Raw genomic sequence first — 6134 nt, forward strand, 5'->3', positions numbered from 1 at the left:
GAACAGTTTGAGATTCAATCCTGAGAAGTTTGTTTTTGGAGTAGTAGGTGAAACGTTTCTGGGTTTCACGATCTCATAAAGAGGCATCGAAGCAAATCCAGATAAGATCCGAGCTATCTTGGAGATGAAAAGCCCTTCAAGCAAGAGGAAGGTCCAACGGCTTACAGGGCGGATAGTAGCATTGAATTGCTTTATGAGTCGAGCAGCTAATAAGTGTTACCACTTTTTCAAGGCAATTGGGGCTCAAACAACTTTGAATAGACTAAGGAGTGTGAAGAATCCATCGAATCATTGAAGCAGTTGCTCCAGTAGCCCCCGATCTTGACTAGACCATGTGCGAAGGACGTGTTATGTTTGTTTGGTAGTTTCAAGTCATAACCGATCAGTCCGTTAAGCAGATTTTGAATCAACCTAAGACATCTGGAAGGATGTTAAAATGGGCAATCAAATTAAGTGTATTTGACATCGAGTTCAAATCAAGGACGACTATTAAAGCGCAAGCTTTAACGGACTTTATCGTAGAGCTTATTGCCTTTCTTGACCAATCCATGGAACAGGAGAAAGTTTGGAATATCTTTGTGGATGGATCCTTGAACGGTGAAAGATTTAGAGAAGGCATTATTATGATAAGACTAGGGTCCGAGGAACTGGAATATTCATTGCGCTTCGAGTTTCTGGCAACAAATAATGGTACTGAGTATAAGATAATAATTATGGGCCTGGGCTTGACATCCAGATTGGGAGTGACGTTGGTAGAAATTTGTAGTGACTCTCAGTTGATAGTTGGGCAAGTAAAGGAAAATTCGAAGCGAAAGACAAGAAAATGGCAGTTTACTTGATGAAGGCCGGGGATCTGCGAAGGGAATTTTCGAGATTCAAGATAACCAAGGTCTCCGCAAAGATAACGAACGAGTAGACACTAATCAACGTGGCACGCATGGAATATTAGAAAACCTAGATAGACTCGATAATTGATTATCTTGTGGAGGATAAACTGCCAGAGGATGTTTTCAAGGCCATAAGGTTGAAAACTCGAGTGGCTTCGTTTACCATTATTGACAGATAGCTTTACAAGCGAGGTTTTACCATGCCATACTCAAAATGCTTGAGCCCAACTGAGGCACATGATGTGTTGTTGGAAATCCATGCAAGAATCTGTGGCAACTATCAGGGGAATGTCAACGTTGCATTCAAAGCTCGAAGACGGGGTACTATTGGCCAACTATGAAGCAGGACGCAAAGAATTCGTGAGAAAGTGTGATGTATGTCAACGTTACGGAAATTTGATTCAGGTTCCAGAAGAGCAGTAGTCTACTATTTTCAGGGTATGCCCTTTCTTTTAATGGGAAATGGATATCTTGGGGCCTCTACCCATGGCTAAGGGGCAAAGAAAGTTCTTGTTAGTGGCCATCGATCATTTCTCTAAATGGGTCGAGGCGGAGCCCTTGGCCACCATCACAATGGCCAAGGTACAAAGTTCTACTTGGAAGAATATAATATGTAGGTTTGGCATACCAAGAGTTCTTATAACTGATAACGGTAGACAATTCGACAACCACGGCTTCAAGGCCTTCTATGAAAGTTATTGCATCGACCACAAACTCACTTTCGTTGCTCACTCCCAATCCAATAAGTAGACGGAAGTAACAAATTAGGCGATATTGTGGGATTTAAAGACAATGCTTGAAAAGGAAAAGGGGCTTTGGGCAGACGAATTACCAAATGTGTTGTAGGCATATCACACCAACCCGCGAAAATCTACAAGAGAAACACCCTTCAAGCTCTCTTTCAGGATGGAAGCCGTCATCCCCGTGGAAATCTTAAATGAAATTGACAGGATGAAAATAAAACATATTGACGTCACGGTTACCAGTGTAGAACTCGACTTACTCGATGGGGGTAAGAGAGAAAGCGGGCGTGAGGATGGCGGCCTACAAGCGAGGTGCTGCTGAATACTTTAATCGAAGGGTAAGACCAAGGACTTTTTAGCTGGGAGATCTGTATTAAGGGAGGCAGCAGCAGTAGGGCACCCTCCATTCAAGCTTGAGCCAAATTGAGAAGGACCATATGAGGTAATATGCAACCTTTGAAAAGGAGCTTACAGCCTAAAAAACCTGAGAGGAAAATCATTGGGCAGGCCGTAGAATACCGAGCATCTTAAGAAATACCATCAATAGGTTGATAGGCAAGGAGTTCATACCAAGCCTTTTATAAATATAGTTGCTAGGATGTTTTACTAGTTTTCGTAATGTAATAGCAAATGTTTCTGGTAAATATAGTCACTAGGATTTTCTTTTAGTGTCTTGATGTATTGCCTACTGTAGGTGTATCCTATTGTAATAATTCTTATTATTTAATGAAGGCCTAGATGCCGACAGATGACGAGGGTGCTAAAGAAGGGCCAACCTAGCTGGGATGTCCCGGTACACCTACTGAGTCCCCAAATCTAGGCAAATTTATATGTCTATACAGGAGTTGGATATACAGTTGATTAAAGCATGAGTTGCAGAACACCCCTCAAAGATTCTGAGGCATTCAACAAATAGCCGTGAACAATAAAATTGACAAAATTGGTTAGTTCAAAATCGTTCTAAGGTTTAATGGTGAGCTTTTCAAATCGTATAAATGGTTAGGAAGCGAAATCACCAGATCTCTTGCCCTACGAAAGTGTTCGACGAATAGCGGTAAGCAATAAAACCATTAAAATTGGTTAGTGCAAAATTGCTCTATGGTTTGAGGGTAAGCTTCAAAAATCGAATAAATGGATAGGATGCAAAATCACCAAATCTCGTGCCCTACGAAGGCGTTTGATAAATAACGGTGAGCAATAAAACCAATAAAATTGGTTAGCTCAAAATCGCTCTATGGTCTAATGGTAAGCTTCTAAAATCGAGTAAATGGATAGGATGCGATCACCAAATCCCGTGCTTTGCAAAGACGTTCAACGAATGGCGATGAGATATTAGGCTCTTAAAACCAAGAAAAATGGGTAAATGGAAAAATTATCAAATCTCATGCTCTACAATCCTAAGGCGTTTGAAAGGCGGAAATGCGGTGAGCAACCGAATCAAAGATCGGTTAGCTCAAAATCGCTCTCTAGTGTAGCGACAAGCCTTCAAGTTAAATATTACTAAGATGCACGATCGCAGCAACTAGTGCTCTACGTACCAAAATTGCCCAACAAAATAAAAATCGATGAATGACAATATCAAAAACTGGCTATCTTGAAATGATGAAAAATAATAATAGCAATAACAGTACTGAATGCATGATGTATCAATCGTAATAAATGCAAAGTATAATATCCTATCCACATCTCGCACCCAAAAAAAAAAAAAACTATTGAATAGTCAAATAATGAAAAGAGATTACAACGAAAGGCTTAAGCAAATAATAAAAAGCTATGTCATTCTGGTTCGAACTTTCTCCGCTTCCTCTCTGTGGCGCGCTGGTGTGTCCAAATGTTTTAGTCTGCTTAGCCGCTTTTTCTTTATCTCTACTCACAATAGAAAATGATCATAGTCAAAGGGATCAATGGATGGATGCTCAGCCGTCTCCCACTCTTTGGTAAGGATGATAAAGGCTGACATTGTTTTTGCCCTATAATCATTCATGTCCTTAACATACTCTGAAGAGGCCTTATAATGATCTATTGCATCGATCTAAGCACGGGCCAATGAGGAGTGCAAGTTGTCAATTTCTCTCTCTTGTTCATTGATTCGAGACTCCATCTCCTTCTTCTGAGCCTCCACGACATCTAGAGACTTCTTTAAGGCAAGGTTGTCTTCCTTGAGGTCGCCTACCACCTGTCTTTCTCCTCCTTGAGAGCTTTTAATTTAGTAGTTAAAAGGTGACTCACTTTGACGAGTAAAGTTTGCATTGTCAAGACCTGTCAAGCAAATAGTGGAAATAGGGTGCGATTGTTACACAAATTCAGAAGTATAAATATAAAGAAAAATTAAGAAATAGAAAGAGGGGGTACTCTTCTATTGTAAACTGCCAGGACCCTCTCTACATTACCCATCTGGTGTCTAAACAAAGCTCTGGAATGATCAGACACAATGAAAATATTGACTATATCAACTTTGAGTACATCTCGAGTAGGAGAAAATCTAAGATCTAGAAATGGAGAGCCATCACTCTCAAACTGGAACTCGCCGGGACTCAAGTTTTCCTTTCCTACATCATACGGTGGGACTCCTCCCGTAAGCTCCTCTAAGGTGGAGGAGAACCCCTGTTAGTGTTCTTTCCCTTTTTCTTGTTCGTGACTTTTCTCTTCTTAGGTGGAGCATAAGACAACCCCTCATCGTTCTCGGGCTCAGGCAGTGAGCTCAAAACTCCTGCTAAGTTGAAGTCCATACCTGCATACATACAACCAAGAAAGTCAGATACAAGAGCTAGAAATTGAAGAAAATTACAGAACGAAAATCAAGAGCTATAAATAAGGACCTACCAACAGGTTGACCGATTCCCACTGTCAAGATCTTCCTTATTGTTAAGACTTGAGAAAGGAGAGGTGCAAAAGACGGTATATGGGTCAGTTGTTGGACTTGAGAACTCAAAAGTGGAGTAAGCTTTGAAAAGATGAATTTGAGGAATTCTCCAATAGGTATTCCGAACGAAGAAGAATAGAGATTTCCATCCACTATTGGAATTTCTGTAATTAGGAATGTGAAGAAGAACCTGGTAGTGAAATATGCGAATGCGTTGTATTGGGGCAAATTGTGCAACTCGAACACTCACCCAAATAGTTCAATGGAGGGCACAATCTTCTCACTAAGACACAGGTACAAAAAGTATGGTGCTTTTCTCCATGCATTCAGATTTATTTGACTTGGTGTAAGATGAAATTTGTTGAAAATTGAGACGAAAAATGGATGAATAGGAAATCTCAAACCTCCATCAAAACAATCTTTATACATGGCAATTTCACAAGGGTCTAAACGAGGAAGCTCTTCTTTAGGTTTGGGGGCTCTATATATATAATCATCAACGTGCGTGTACCTATTCAGCAATTGATCTAACTTGGTTGGACAATTGTACGAACTAGGTCCCTTTTGAAATATCAAGGACCATAACTCTACTCGTAGCATCCCGACCGATTTCAAAGTTGAAGGTTGGAGACTTGAAAGAACCAATATGATATTCAGAAGGACATGGAACGAAAATTAAAAGGTCTGAAAGGTCAAGAAGATTGTCAACAGCACGAGGAGGCTGATCAACCCTGCAACCTCGATTGACTAGTCGACTAGCATCGACCGATCGACCACCCAGGTTGACCAATCAATCGATCTGGTCAACCGCTCGGAATGGTCAGTCGATCGATCGGGGTTGTCGACCGACCGTCCCGCCTCCGTCCCCTTTTCACTCTCATTGTCAAATCTACTCTCACCCCCACTTAACGTCTAGGAGGATGAATTGGAACTTTCTGGACTAGAAGATAATGGACATGACAGAATTACCTTATACATCGATAAATTATGACAGGCTTCTAGAATTCTAAGAAAAAATATGAGGGGAATAAGAAGATTACCTAGGGATGACAATTAGGTTCGTCGGCTCAAGCTTGCCCGGCTCAAGGCTCAAGAGAACCAAGCCGAAGCTCGGGCCTAGCCCCGCTTTGGGATGCCGGGCAAAGCCCTAGCCGATTTGTATAGCTCGCCGACTTAAGCTCACAAGCCTATATTTAAAAAAAAATTAAAAAAAAAAAATTTAAAGGCAACAACACGCTCTGCCTTAAAAGACAGCGTGTTGCTGCCAAATAAGAAGCAGGGTGCTACTTTAATTTCAAGGCAGCTGCCTCTTTAATTAAAAAAAATCCAAAATTGAGCCTACTCGGCTCGGGTTGGAAAAGCTCTAGCTGAAAGCTCAGGTCAAGCCTAATTTTTTTCAGCTCGAACCCAAAAAAAAGCTCGATCATCTTAACTGAGCCTTGAATTTTGGCTCGCGAGTTGGCTCGACTCGTTGACATCCCTAAGATTACCTTGGAGATGAAGACGGAGAGAAAAACGTTTAGAATTTACAGAAAGGAGGAAGACAAAAAGACATCCGTTTCCTTTTATATAGGAAAATTTTAGGGTTGACAAAAGGACTAGGCCCATAAGCTGACCCACTTGTAAATTATACCATGCTAT

Source organism: Olea europaea, chromosome 10, assembly GCF_002742605.1.
Source record: "Olea europaea var. sylvestris chromosome 10, O_europaea_v1, whole genome shotgun sequence".
Lineage (NCBI taxonomy): Eukaryota > Viridiplantae > Streptophyta > Magnoliopsida > Lamiales > Oleaceae > Olea > Olea europaea.